Source organism: Canis lupus, chromosome 35 (genome assembly GCF_011100685.1).
Source record: "Canis lupus familiaris isolate Mischka breed German Shepherd chromosome 35, alternate assembly UU_Cfam_GSD_1.0, whole genome shotgun sequence".
In the NCBI taxonomy this organism is placed as follows: Eukaryota; Metazoa; Chordata; class Mammalia; order Carnivora; family Canidae; genus Canis; species Canis lupus.
The window spans coordinates 21924295-21939548 of NC_049256.1; the positions used below are offsets into that span (position 1 = coordinate 21924295).

Below are 15254 nucleotides of genomic sequence, written 5' to 3' on the forward strand. Positions count from 1 at the left end.
GAGGGGTCTCCATGTCTTGTGGAAGTTGTGGCTTAGGACACCACGAAAATGTTTATATTCACATGAAATTTGTCTCTTGTGTCATGTTTTTCAGAAATTTTGACAAACCAATCCCACAGTCTAAGGTCATACGTCTGTAGCTGATTCAGACCTGAAAATGAATAGAGATGTCAAAGCACTGAGCATATTGGATGTTCACAGATGAATAAGCAAGATGGCAGAAATAGTTTTCTAGGTCTTTTTTTTTTCTTTGCCTTTGTATGTTTTTGGTAATTCTTCAACTTGAAATTGTCATAGAATATGTTGTCATATTTATGTTTGCTTGTGCTTAGCATAAATATATATATAAACATATAACATATATATATATAAACATGTATCTATGTTTCCATAGTTCTATCATTGCATCATAATATGTAATTATGTGGGGATATATAAATGCTCCCCCTGTACAATAGAGGAAAAATGGGTCTGGTATTTCCCTTATGGAAGTATCTCTAGACTATTTTATGTTTGGGGTATAATTGTACTTTTTAAAATTAAAAGGAACAGTTTTAAGTAATGCATCAGCCTATTAATTACATGTTTATTTATTTATTTAAAATACGTTATTTATTCATTTGACAGAGCGCACAAGCTGGGGGAGAGACCATGAAGTAGGGAGCCTGATGCAGGGCTCAATCTGAGGATCCCGAGATTATGACCTGAGCTGAAGGCAGATACCTAACCAACTGAGGCACCCAGGTGCCCCAGAAAATGTTTTAATGAAGTTTACCAAATTTTATTTTTTAGTGCTCTGTGTGTGTGTGTGTGTGTCTCTGTGTGTGTGTGTGTGTGTGTGTGTGTGTCTGTGTTTGGGCAGCTGCTGTAGCTCCCGAGAGGAAGCATAGTCTTATAGGAAGCTGTAGCTCCCGAGAGGAAGCTGTAGTCTCCTGAGGCTGTTGAGATGTAAAATGACCAGGGATAAGTGGATAGAAAGTGAACATGAGTGGTTCTCATGACTTTCATGTTACTACATACTCTACATTTCTGTCTTTCCCTTTGTGATTAAGATTTATTGGGAGAGAACGGGCTCTATTGGTTAGATATTTGACTCTTTGTTTTGGCTTAGGTCATGATCTCAAGGTCATGAGATTGATCCCTTTGTCTCTCCCTCTGCTTCCCCACTTGTGCATGGTCTCGCAAATTAAAAAAAAAAAAATATTGACACGGGAATTTTGCACTAAGTTAATTTCTCACATCCCAATGTATAATAAATCTTCTACCTGTAGAATTACTGTAAAATTCTAGTAACCATTTGAAGCATGAAAAAAATTGACTTGGAAACCCTAAGAGTACTATGATACTTAAAATCATATAGTGCTAAACTTGCCTAGTTGTATTATAGTTACATTTGTCTATCTTGTCTACTGTATTTTGGTTTAATTAAGAGCAGGGGCAATTTTTATTTTTAATTTAATTTTTAATTATTTTTAAGGATTTTATTTATATATTCATGAGAGACACAGAGAGAGGCAGAGGGATGAGAAGCAGGTTCCATGAAAGGAGCCCCATGTGGAACTTGATCCCAGTATTCTGGGATTATGCCCTGAGCCAAAGACAGATGCTCAACCACTGAGCCACCCAGATGTCCCTATTTTTTAATTTTTTAAACTTTCTTTTTGGATGTTTTAAAACTAATCAGATTGTGAAGTCTTTTTTTAGCTTGTGTATATTGACACACATGTTACATTAGTTTCAGGTGTAAAACATAGGGATTCAACGACTCTATTCTTTATATTGTGCTCACCACAAGTGTAGCTCCATCTGTCACCATACAATGCCACTACAATACCATTAACTATATTCCATCTGCTGTAACTTTTATCCTTGTGACTTATTCTATAACTGGCAGCCTATATTTACCACTCCCCTTTTATCCCTTTTGCCCATAGTTTGGCTCCCTCCTTTTCCCCTCTGGCAGCCATTAGTTCTCTGTTTATAGGTCTTGTCCTGCTTTTTGTTTATTCGATGTTTAGATTCCAAATACAAGTGAAGTCAGGGTCTTATTCTTTTTTATGGCTGCATGATATCCCATTTTGTGTGTGTGTATGCAAACATACATATCACAACTTCCTTATCCTTTCATCTATTGATGGGCATATAGGTTGCTTCCATATCTTGGCTACTGTAAATAATGCTGCAATGAACATAGGGATGCAAATGTCTTTTTGAATTAGAGTTTTTGTTTTGTTTGGGTAAATACCAAGTAGTATAACTACTGGATCATATTGTTATTCCATTAATATTTTGAGTAACCGCCATACTGTTTTCCAAAGCATTCTCAGGTGGGTTCCTTTTTCTACACATCCAACAAGTATTGGTGAGCAACACTTATTTCTTGCTTTTTTTTTATTATTATTTTTAAAATTTTAACCATTCTAACAGGTATGAGGTGGTATCTCTTTGTGATTTGATTTGTATTTTTGTGATGATGAGGCATGTTGAGCAGAATCTTTCCATGTGTTTATTGGCCACCTGTATGTCTTGTTTAGAAAAATTTCTATTTAGGTCCTCTGCCTATCTTTTAATTAGATTGCTTGGTTTTTGTTTTTGTTTATTTTGGCATTATATAAGTTCTTTATCACAATTTAGATTTTTGATCCCTAGTGTAGTATTTGTTATATTAGGAAATATTCAACAAATGCTAGTTGAATGAGTAAGTTAATAACTTACCTGAATTTCTCTTGCAATCTTCACCAAAGTCATATATTTTTCTTTTTTTTTGGGTAAGTAGCAGAGATTTGTGTTCATATTTTCCCTTCTGGAGTTGACTGACATTGCCAAGGGACTTTTATATTAGTGGTAAAAAGAATGCTGGAGTTACAGTACAAATAACCTGCGTTTAAATTCTGTCATCACTGTGTCATTACATGCTGTGCCTACCTGGAAAAATTATTTATCTTCTCTGAACCCTCATGTCTTCATCTCTAAAATGGGTTAATAACAGCTACTGTATATGGTTGTCATTTCAGTTACCTTTATTCAAGAAGCCCTTGAAATCTCTAATATTCTTAAATGGCTTAGCTCTTTGAATAGGAATAAAATTTTGAAATATTTAATGATAGTTTAAAACCGTTCACTGTAAATCTTGTTGCTGTGCACCTGCCTCAGTCATGGAATCAATGGCCTTTCTTGCTTCAGGAGCATGGCAGATGCAGTAAAAATTGTGGAACAAATGTGTCATTGTGCACTTGTCAGAAGAGTTCTTGTATAAGCTAGGATTTGTTGAAAATGCTAACGCTTCCATTTACATATTGAGAAGAAAGTCTGAAGGTCTGAGACTCTAGCTTATAAAAGTGAGATGGAACCACACAGAAAGGGAAGGCCCCCTGCAGTGAGGCAACAAGATGTTTGATGAGATTTTGGGGGTTGGGAGCTGGGACAAGGTGACTTAAAATGACAAGAAGGTTGAGGAAGGGCTCCCCCACCCCACCTCACCCCACCCCGGGCCTGTGCAGTAGAGCAGAAAGTGTCATCTTCCAAAGAGGCCACTCTATTCACCTCTTCTCCAGGTAACTCATGTCTTAGAATTGGCCCAGATTTTCTGCTGGGGCAGAGATGGTTAACTGAGCTTATAAGTCAGCAATAGCACCAATTATAGGTTCACAGAGCAAGCGGAATCTGTGACAGAGTGTGCAGTGTGCCCCTTTCCACCTGCGATCCCCACAGTGGACATAGCCAAGTCTGTAAGGTAAGGAATAGGAGCCAAGATGGAGTGTCTGGTCAACTGGGGGATACGGCTAGAAACTCGTGGAGAGAACCACCCCAGACACTTCAGAAACAGATACAGCCAGCGAAGGTAGAGATTTAAACCCAAAGACTGAGCCACAGTAGCTCTGCCCTTCTCAGGACGGAGCAGCCCTCCCAGAAGGGTAATAAACAGAGTAGACACCCTACTCTGCCACCACAATCTTGCTTACTTAAACTTCTTCTTGAGGAGATGCCAATGTTTCAGGAGAAGAGGCAAGAGATAAAAAGCCCAGAAACCCTAAAAATGTCCCCCAAAAGACTATTTTCTGAGGAACCTGAGTAATACCAAATGAATAAGCTTTAAGGTTCTGTTTTGTTTTGCTCATTTTGCCACCGAGTGGGAATGGAGACTTCTGAGCAAGATGAGGTCAGTTCTGTGATGGGAAAACATTTTATTTACAAAATTGGTTTTTATACATCTGTGTCATAATGAATAAATTTCAAATTAACCACACTAGTCTGCCTTCCTCTGTTTATAACTTACATATGTATCATGGTCTCATTTATAATTTATGTCTTTGTAATATTTGGTAATGTAGGGAATGCTTTCCCATACACTTTCTCATCTGTTTCTCACCATAACACAATGAGGTAATGTCAGTATTATTATGTTTCTGTTCACGTGAAGAAATTGAAGATTTGTCCCAGAGCAGGTAGCTGAGGACGGAGAAAAGAAGCAAGGCATCTGATAGTTCAGAGCTTCTTTCTATGCTGAGGAGTCCCCACAAATGTTACTCCACTGGCCCTCATTTTGTTTCTCTCTGGAATCCTAGTCTCTGCAATGGTATGATTATTTGTTGGGGTCTCTTACACACTTTTTCACTTCTTTAAAGAAATATTACTGCAGAGCTTAATCAGGATGTATTTGAAATGAAAATATTCTCTTGTTACCAGTATGCAACTCATTCTTTTGCTTTGGTTGTGTTAGTCAAAATTTCACTAGAATAGCCTGTCTATGTGATAGGCTATGGCTACATCTTGGCACAACAAAACAACAGCCTATGGAAAACTCATCCTGATCATTTCTTATCCTAGGAGAAATGCAGAGAACAATGAAAGTGAGTCAATATTTTATAAATTCAAGGTCAATATTCTATGTCAATGTCAATAGTGTATGAGCTCCAAAGGATTTGTGTCACTATTAAATTAGAAATGATCCACTCTTATTTGATGTATAGTAGATTTAGCCATATAATGGACAGAATCTAACAGAATACAAAGGACAGAGAGCAAACATATTTTGTAAGATAATTGGAAACCTCTTATGAGCTTCAATATAGAGTAATAGAGACCATTGTGTGTCTTTGGCTATTCATTCATCTTTAGCATCAGTGAATTTATGGCTTATATTCCTGGCCTTGACCTAGAACCCTGAAGTGCTGCATGTCTTTGCCTTGCTTTAGCAGGTCCACTTCAGGATCATGAATTGGTGTTACATGTCTATAGCTCAGATCTTAGATAGATGGGTGCTATTAAAATTGGGAGGGAGACTTTAAGTTGATGGTCAAGGATTTTCTGCTTTTATTTATGTTTGCATCTTGTATGTCAACCTTTCACTATAAACTTTTTATTCTCAATATTTAGTCCATTTGAATTTGTTGAGCTGTAGTTCATGATGGTAGAAATAGATCTATAGGGCTTTCTTCAATGCTATTTGTCCTTGCTAATGTATTTTGTACCTAGCCAGGTTTGTGGAAACTCCACTTTGTGAGTTTCTCTGAGATCTACATATCAAAGAATGTTTTTCTCCTTGCTTAGGAGTTTTTTATTTTCCATCAGATTTCAGTGGGCCTTGTAGAACCTTCTCCAATCATACAAGTTACACTTTCGCGATTTCTTTTAGAATGTTAAGAGAGTGTGTCCGTCCTTTTTATATGATTTTTGTTTTCAAAGTCAGATCAGGGTTTTATTAGAGTATTGTAAATTCACATCTTAAGTTCCTTTGAAATTCTTTTTATATTCATATTTTAGAGTCTTTAAGTTGAATTTTCTAACCCATCTCTACTCATTACCACTGACTAAAGAAAGTGAGATTAGGAAACCCATGTTTTTGGGCCTGTGATGCTGAGACTCTTTGTTATACACTGTATATCCATTATTGTCCAATCTGGTGGGCAATGTATTTAAAGACACTCGGGTTAAACAAATCTCCTTATCCATCCCTTTACAAAAATGACAACACAGCACATAGATGATTTGGGATGACTTTTTGTGGAGGATGCCTGGGTGGCTCAGTTGGTTGAGCCTTTGACTTTTGATTTCACTCAGGTCACGACTTTAGGCTCTGCACTTAGTGGGGAGTCAGCTTGAAATTCTTTCTTTCTCTCCTTCTGCCCTTCTGCTCGCTCGCTCTCAAATTAACAGATAAATCTTTTTTAAAAAATAAAATGACTTGTTAGGCTATTTTGGGCTAGATTGGGAGGACATTTCTGATAATAAGCTCCTTTAATGATCGAAATCTTTTATACTACTAACTCAATTTCCTTCATATCTATAGCTCCTTTTTTCTACTATAATGTCTCCATTGTGCAACATGTAAATGAAAAATATCCCTACCTGTTTTAAAAACATTGAGAAGATCCTCCATTTGTTTTATATAGATTTATTGTGTAGTCAATCCAGGACTGAAGGCTTGGATGGCAGCTGGTTCCACAATGTGCAAGAGGCATTAAAGCATTGGGAAAGACAACACAATGGGACACAGAGTAATACTGTGCTTATGACCAACTACTTTTGCCATTATTGTTCGATGAGCATCTCTTTTTCTTTTTTATCTGTTATGTATTTTACTTGCAATTATTTTTTCTCTTTGGTTCTTCCATTTCTGCTTAGCCCTCTTAGTGTTATCTTTTCTGTCCTCCTTTTTTTTTTTTTTAATAAGAATGGTATTAACTGGAAAGTATATAAATAGCTTTGAGCTATTCAAATAGGGTAGGATAGAAAATTTGCCAGGCCTCAAATATTTCCGCATCTGGATCTAGAACATAGCACTTATTGATAAGAGTTCTCTAAGTCATGTCTATTTGCAAATATTGTGTACACATTTCAGCACATTTTGGCAAAAGCCATGTCCTCTGATGAGGAAGTGACTGTCCTCTTCTTGTGTCATTTCCCAGCCCTTAAGTCTTGTTTATACCAAACTTCTTTGTTAAAAATTCGACATAAAGGTCTTTGATACTCTTGAGCCCATCCCTGACTCATTATTAGCCGACACTTTGTGTCTGGCTGGCAATTTTTCCAGAGTGGTAAGGTCAGCCTCTTTCAGTATTACACAACCTTCCTCATTCCTTGTGCGTCAGTGAGAATCAAATGACTCTTAGCAGTGAAAAACAAAATCTTGGAGTAGGGTAGAAAGATGACCAGTCTCTGAACAAAGCAAACCAATGTTCAGACCAGGAGGATTTTTCTTGCTCATTTTGCATCTTACTGGTTTTCTTTTTTTTTTTTTTTTTTTTTTTTTATCTTACTGGTTTTCAATGAAACAGCTTTCTCTTGCTAAAGTACCTTTTAAAATTTGTCTTTCCTCTAGGTAATCAGCATCTATAATTTGTGGTTTCTCTCCTTAATTGAGTTTTGGAACACTTGATAGTAACTCAGGGTCAGCATAGTATAGTGAAAAGGTTACTGAGTCAGCAGACCAGGTGCCCATTAAAAGGTTCCCTAACTTCTCCTAGTCTCTGATCTCATCTGTACAATGGAAATAATCGTATCTACCTCACAGTTCATGCATAATTTAATGTGTATAAAATAACTTTGTCAATTGCAAAAACCTATTCAAATGAAATAGGCTACTACGCTTTTAAGGGCCAGCAGGGTTTGCTATTATCATTTCAGGGGAGGTCAGAGTCTTGGAACCCTCTAGAAATTGTAGCATAATGTTGTTGGAGGGGTGATTTGATAAATATTGGCTTCAACTAGTGGGATTTTTAGTAGCTCAATTGCTGCATTTTTCTTATTACCTTGCCTCTGTGAGGCTATCAGGCTATATTGGAAAATCTTCTTCTCTTAACCATGAAATTAAAAATGGAAGTGGGCTTGAGTCCTCTGATACTCTTTCAGTGACTTGTGAGCAATATAGTTTGAGTAATGTTATCCTTCCAAGTATTTTAACTCTGTCCCCATCCTCTTTCCTCAGTTCTTTCTTCATTGCTTGGAAAGAAACAATGGGGAATTTCCTTCTACTCTTCCCACCTGTTTTTTTATGGATATACACATTTTTTTTTTAAGGAGCCTGTGTTTAATTCAGAGAAGATATACTCTCTATTTTAAACCTAGTGGTAAAAAAAAAAAAATAAACCTAGTGGTGGGGCACCTGGGTGGCTTAGTGGTTGAGTGTCCACCTTTGGCTCAGGACATGATCCCAGGGGTCTTAGGATCAAGTCCCACATCGGTGTCCCCACAGGGAGCCTACTTCTTCCTCTGCCTATGTCTCTGCCTCTCTGTGTCTCTCAGGAATAAATAAACAAAATCTTAAAAAGAGCAAAATAAACCTAGTGGTAGATACACCAATTAAGAACCTAGAAGTAAAGTTGAACTTTGAAGCCACCATGATAGTTGGGCTCCTGAGTCTTCCTCACAATAGTTCTTCATTATAAGCTCCTTTGGCAAATATGAAATTGTCCCCTTGGGAAGCTTTGCCTTGCCAAATCTTCATCTGTAGTTCTGAACTGACTCCAAGCCAGATGGTTACCTGAAAACAACACACATTCTCTCTTATCTAATCCCTTAACGTCAAGGATTCAGTTGGTGAGCATTGCAACAGCCAGAAACTGTTTGGAGAAAAGTACCTTTTTCAAAATTACAGTTGTTAAGGAATAATGCCATATGGGCTCAAGGGGTGGCAAAGATGCTGAGTGGCTTCTTTTTCATTAAGATGGAAATATTTATATGAGCAGCAATAATAACAGTATATTTTAGAGTCTGTGTGGTATGAAATTGAGCACTGATGCAATTAGATAATATTGACAGCTCTATTGTAATTATGTAAATAATACCGAGTTCAGCTTCCCTGTATCGTGTGTTTCCATGCACACATGCAAGAAGAGGGCTAGGCAGTGAGTAAATACCGGGCAGGAATGCTCAGCTATTTATTTACCTGACACAGTAGCCTGAAGCTTCTATTCCCCTGAGTTATTTTTTCATCTAAATTAAGCAATTCCAACGGGTTGCACAGAAGGGACATACGGGTATGTGTTTATTTGTAGCAATGCTTGGTGATAAAACATCCGCAAGAGAACCCTGCCAACCCAGCAGGCCCATTTTGAGTTTTTCCACTTCAGAGCTGCATGTTTGGATCCCACTTGACTGATACCAAAGCTTTTTTTTCCCCGTTACCTTTTGAACAGATCATTTTAAATTGTCCTCCACAGGGATGTTTTCTATGTCTAGCCACCTATCAATCTTTCCATCTCAATGCAGAAGTATTTGATTAGTGTATTTAAAGTAATAAAGATGTCAACAGTAGTGTCACCTTGATTGATGCTAATTATAAGTCTTTAATGGTTCCTCTGCTTTGGCCACTATCCTTGCAAGTTGTGATTTTTATGGTTAACATAGTGCCCTGCTGTCCAAAGGCTTAATCATAAATTCTGATCTATCTTTCTCTAATGATTGTGCATGCAGTGGTATAATCCCAGTAACATACATTATCTTTGTTCGTTAAAAGCAAGCAGTGACTTTCATAGGGGTGATTAATGCATTTATAAGGAGTTTGAAGAATCCTTGTTGGGATCACAGCAGAGGTTATGATGATTATGCTTGCTGGGCATTAGAATTAGCAGCAATGCTACATAGGCTGCCAGAAAGCACTAGAAGATTTTCCCATAGTCCCTGTTCAGCACATTAGTGCTGTGAATGAGACTCTAGCTGCAGTAGGAAGAAGACGTGGGTGTTGCAACCTTAAGATGCTATCAGAGTGTGGTTGTCACACCAGTGAAACTAAAAGCAAGTGAAATTATCTGAGGGTTTCCCTTCTTTAGAACAAGCAGTCTTGTTAAACAGGTTTGGGGTCACTCAATTTGAAATATCTGTTGATTAAGATGTCTTTTTCAGTGGGGCTTTTCAGGCTGAATTTTTAAAGTGCTAAGCAATGTTTAGTCTCCTTTCTCTCAAACCCACAGATAGTTTTAAATAAGAGAAAATGAGCCCAGTCCTATATACGTTTACAAGACTTTCCAGATATGGGAAACTTGCTTATAGAAATCTATATATGTCATATGATGTCAGATATGCCATAAATGCCCATATATGTCACACGATGATACTTCTCTGAAATGCCCTATCTTATGGAAGAGAAGCTGCATGTAAATTAAAAGAATGCTTTACTATTTTATAAGAGCAATTTATACTCAACATCAATTACAACACATAGCTCCTTACATATAATAGATATTTTAAATAGTGTTTTAATGCCATTAAAGAAGGTACCAGAAACTGTAAGAAAAGTTGCTTTTGAACTAACATTAGTATTTGCCTGTTTTCTCCTGTTTGATTTTACTGTATTCTATGCTTATAAATTAAGATAGATGGAACTTTATTTGACTTTATCCCCAAACATGAGAAGTATTCATACCTCTCTGCTTTCTGCTAATTTTATATTCAGCTCCAGTGATTATCCTGCTGTAATATTCTCTACCAGCTCTAACCTCTAAAACTGTTCCTTAACTTCTAGTAGGGAGAAAATAATTTAAAAATTTTTAAAATTAAAAAATAAATTTTTTTTGAATTGTACTCGTTTTCAAATAAGGGAATGTCAAATTGCATTATAGGAAGATAATTATTCCTCCAGTGGTACTAGCTTAGGGATAGAAACCATAGACCTCAGAGGCCAAACTTGAGAGAGTAGTCTTCTTATCAAAACATGCATTTAACATTTATAGAGGTGGCTATAGTTATAGTTTGGGATGATAATAAGATCTACCCAATATATTTCTTGGGCTAGACTTTGGAAAATACATGCCAAGCTGCATCATGTTTTTTAGAAGGACGCTCAATCTGCAAGCAGTGTACTGGAGAATGTTTAACATCTACTTTGGGGTTTTTAGGATGATGACTCACTGTGAAGTCTTTTTATCTTGCCATTAATATAGTTTAGGGTGGTTTAAATGTACATCTCTTTACCAGAGTGATAATATGGAAAACATACACACAGTCTAATCTCTTTACAGGGGACCTTTGCTTCTGGAGCTTTGCTTGGACACTGCAAATATGGGTAGACAGAAAGTGGTGTTAGACAGCATGGGATGGACGAGGAAGTCCAGAGTTAACTGAATGAGAGAGAATGACTGACCAGGAAGAAGCCTGGCCTGGGAGCTTATGAAATACTAAAGCTGACCTTCATGGTGGTGAAGCCCCTGTGAGGTCAGTAGATGCCTTGATCTGTCCACTCACTTCCATGATGGTAGCACCCCACTTACTCTGAGTAGTGATTTTCATCAGAATAACCAGAGAGAGACCCCTCTTGGCACCAAGAATGGGTGGGAGCCAAGGAGATCTTGGCCCTAGAATTTCATTGTGTGTGCCTCTGCAAAGAGAAATGCAGACTGTTTGATCAGTGGAAGTGTTAGCTGCTTTGCTTGGTCCCTCACTATGTGATTATTTCCTTTTGTAGTTTTGATAAATTAACATTGCCGCACGTACTCAACAGGAATATTTTTTTAAGTTGTTTTTTTTTTTTTTTTTTTTTTTTTTTAAGCCCCAGGGCTCCTGTTTAAAAATGCAGGTTAATTCTCAGAGGCTTTCAAAAGCATTTCTGCATCATGCTACTAATTAAGATAAGGTTATCATTTTAAGTTATACCAGGAATGCAATTAGAGCTTCTAGTGAGAACTGTAGCAATCAATTTTATACAAATTATTCAGACCTAGTAAAGTAGAATACAGTTTTAATAGGACAAGTGAACATACTGTGATTTATTAGATATAATGTGAATTCAAATGACACCTGAACACAGCATCTGTAACCCATCATGCGCCCAAGTCGCTGAGAATCCAGTTCAACAGCCTTTTATCAGAAGGGATTTAATAATATGCCTTCCATTCCCTGTTGTTCACTGGCCGTTATTTTGGATTTGAGAGGGATTTTTGTTTTCAAATTTGAATGGATTTTGACGTGAGAAAGTCATTCGTGGAATACAAAGTGCAGATTACCTGGTCCTCTCCTTTATCTAGATTGCTGCGTGCTGCACAGAAGTCGGCTTGGTCCTGCTTGCTTGCTTTTTTCCACTTTTGTGTGGTCTGCAGAGCTAGGTGACCAACTGACAGTATAATCACCTAATTTTTCTGTGTTGTCCCTCTCTGTTGAAGAATATTGGATGTTGGATAAGAACACTGCATGTCTTATCTGCCAGCTGTCAGTGATGACTTATTCATTAAGTGGATACCTGTTTTCTAAGGATGTACAAGGATGGCGGCGTTGGGTAGCTCCTGAGAAGGTTGTGTATCTCCTAAGATCACTGCAGGTCATCCAGTGCTCTGTGCAAAGGCATATAAATAAATAACAGCCTTTCGGGGCTTTCTTTTCTTGGACACCTTGAAAATATTTGGAGCACCTTTTATGTTTCCCTGCTTAGTAGCTTTTATTCTCATTTGACATGTCAGCTGTTCTACATTGTATTATGTGCCTAGATTCCTCAAATTGTCATCATTTGTTCCATGTGTACTTAACGAGCTTCCATTGTGTGCTGTGGGTCATTCTTGCTATCTGGCATGTGGTGGTGGGTGAGGGGTCATGTACTAGTCTCTGTGACACAAGCCTGCCTTTCTCATCTCCACCATCAACCGCACGTGATGCCCTCTCGTGCAGGTGACCTTTCCTTATAATTGACCAAGAAATGGCATCTGGGACACTTGTCTCCATGTTCTCTCCTCCGTATCCACTGCTGTCTACCGACCAAAGGTGTTTCTTCTGCTTGTTCTACTTGACGGAAAATGTCTGCTTTCCTCCATAAAATGACCTGATTAATTTTAAGAAGATACTGAGTCCATTTTCTTCCTCCCTCTTCTGTCTCCATCTTTCTTACCCTTCTGCTCCTTCTCTTCAACTGAAAACATATGCTCAAGATTTGCCCCTACCCTATGCATACACAATAAATAACCATCTGTTGTCTTACCTCTGCTACTCCTTCCCACTTCCGGGCTGCCGGTCTTCAAAAGCATGTCTGCATAGATTCTGAGTCGTCTTTCTCATCTTGCTGCAACTGTCTGGCTTCTGGAGCAGCAAATCTACAGACCAGTGAGCACCAATGGCTTATGATTGATTCTCATCCCACGTAACCTCCTAATAACATTTGGTATTGCTGCCTGTTTCCTACTTCTGGAAATTTGCAACCTTCTTGAAGCCATGACATCATTCTTTCCTGGCTTCCCATCCAACTGTCTGATTGATCATTTCTTTGACTGAACTGTCCTCCTTTGCCAGTCATTTTAGTGACAGTTGCTGTCAGGGTTTTTGCCTTGCTTTTCTTTTCTTACTCTGTTTGGAGAGTCTTAAAAGTAGAGTCTTCAGAAGTGAGAGCTGCAAATGCCCCAAGATCATATTCTACATCTACAGTATGGATTTAGGTATTTGCATCTTTCTGAGAGGAGAATTCCTAGCTTTTATGCGATTCTCAAGGGTGCCAAAGCCTTAACAAATGGTTAAAAGCTTACTTCTTGAATGATTGCATTACCTTCTGTGGCATCCCACTCCAAACCACTCTGTTTCTCCGTATCTCTCAGGCGGTGGCCCCGCTCTAGACTTAGATTCTTAAATGGTCCTGGTGCATCTTCTCCTACCATGTTCAATTATCCACCAGTTTCTCTCAATTGTGACTCACAGCTATAATTAGTCTATCACAGTTTTGTTCTAATTAGATTCTCTGTCACCTATGTCTCATCACCCTGGTCCTGGGCAGGATTTCCAGAAATATCTTTTGATATATCCTAAAATAAAAAGCATGCTCTTACCACTCTCCTTCACTTAATTTTCCATGGCACATTCCTTTCCTCTCCCCATACGGGTTAAATTCTGTCACTTGGATGATGGAACCCACCAATGGAATCTCCCTTACTTATAAGAGCCCTTTGAACATTTTGCAATTCTCCAGATATGTCACGGTGCTGTTTTCTCTCCCTGAAACAATAAGCCCCACTCTGGTCTACATGGCTGATTTCTATTTCTCATTCCAGATCCATCTCAGCTGTTGCACTGTCAATGAAGTCTTCCCTGGCCTCAAGTAAATTTAGGCTAGACTTCCCCTTTGTCTTGAACTCTATTGTTGCATTGACCCTTCTGTATCTTAACTTTTTTTTTTTTAATTCCTCTCCTCAATAACATGAGATGCCAGGGTGTTGGAAGCCTGTCATCTTATCTGAGCACCTGCCATGCCCAGCACAGTGCTTCAAGACCGACTTTCCGACAGACCGCCAGCTCTCAACTTCAACTGGGCATGAAGGTATAAAAAGACACTATGTTTGGTTCAATTGCTGGATTAAGTAAACACATCATTCTCAGTTGAATTCCTTTTTGGGAGAGATTCCAATTTTTGTGATTTGAAATAGGTATTATCTCTGAATTTCGCAGCATGATGCATTCTGCACAAATGTTCATCATATGTAATATATATTGTAATGCATGTTATAATGCCTGTTATACAGTAGGCAAGACACTTGGATCTATTTTGTGAAACAAAATGAAGCACATATAAGCACAAAATATATTTTCTTTGATATGCCTTTTTTTAAAAGATTTTATTTATTCACGAGATACACACAAAGAAGCAGAGACATAGGCAGAAGGAGAAGACAGCTCCCTGCTGGGAGGTTGATGCAGGACTCATCCCAGGACCCCAGGATAATGACCTGAGCCAAAAGGAGACACTCAACCATTGAACCACTAAGGCATCTCCTCTGATATGCCTTTTCTTTAATTTTTAAAAGATTTTATTTATTTATTCATGAGAGACACACAGAGGAGGCAGAGACATAGGCAGAGGGAGAAGCAGGCTCGCTGCTGGGAGCTTGATGTGGGACTCGATCCCGGGACCCCAGGATCATGCCCTGAGCCAAAGGCAGAGGTTCCACCACTGAGCCACCCAGGCATCCCTGATGTGCCTTTTAAAAAAGTAAATTTTGAGTAGAGTGAGCAGCTTTGCCTTAGCTGATGTGTAACTTCATTAAGTTTGCAATGGGAATTTGGAATTTTGAAACTTTATAGCAATTTTGCATACTGTACGGGCCAAGACCTCCTCCTTTCCCCTTTCCTGGGTTCTAGCCTCCTTGGCAATCCTCAGATCAAAGTGATTGACATCACTCTGTGTCTTGAATTTTACAGTGCCATGCTTTAATAAAAATGATGGATTTTTTTGGCCCTCTTTTCTGAGATTTGTTAGGTAATTTAATATGATATGTCCTGGGGAAATATATTTTTAATCCTATTACTATCTCAGTAACATTTTTTGCTAATGAGAAAACTGGATCACATGG

General features: G+C 38.2%; 1 long non-coding RNA gene across 1 annotated transcript in view; it reads right to left on the reverse strand.

The window, feature by feature from the left end:
• The window catches only part of LOC119867672, a 31775-nt gene extending 18742 nt beyond the window's left edge, over positions 1–13033 (reverse strand). Inside the window, exon 1 of the long non-coding RNA XR_005384390.1 lies at positions 12902–13033. This is a non-coding gene — a long non-coding RNA (uncharacterized LOC119867672). The remainder of the gene's footprint in view (positions 1–12901) is intronic.
• Between the last annotated feature and the right edge of the window lie 2221 nt (positions 13034–15254).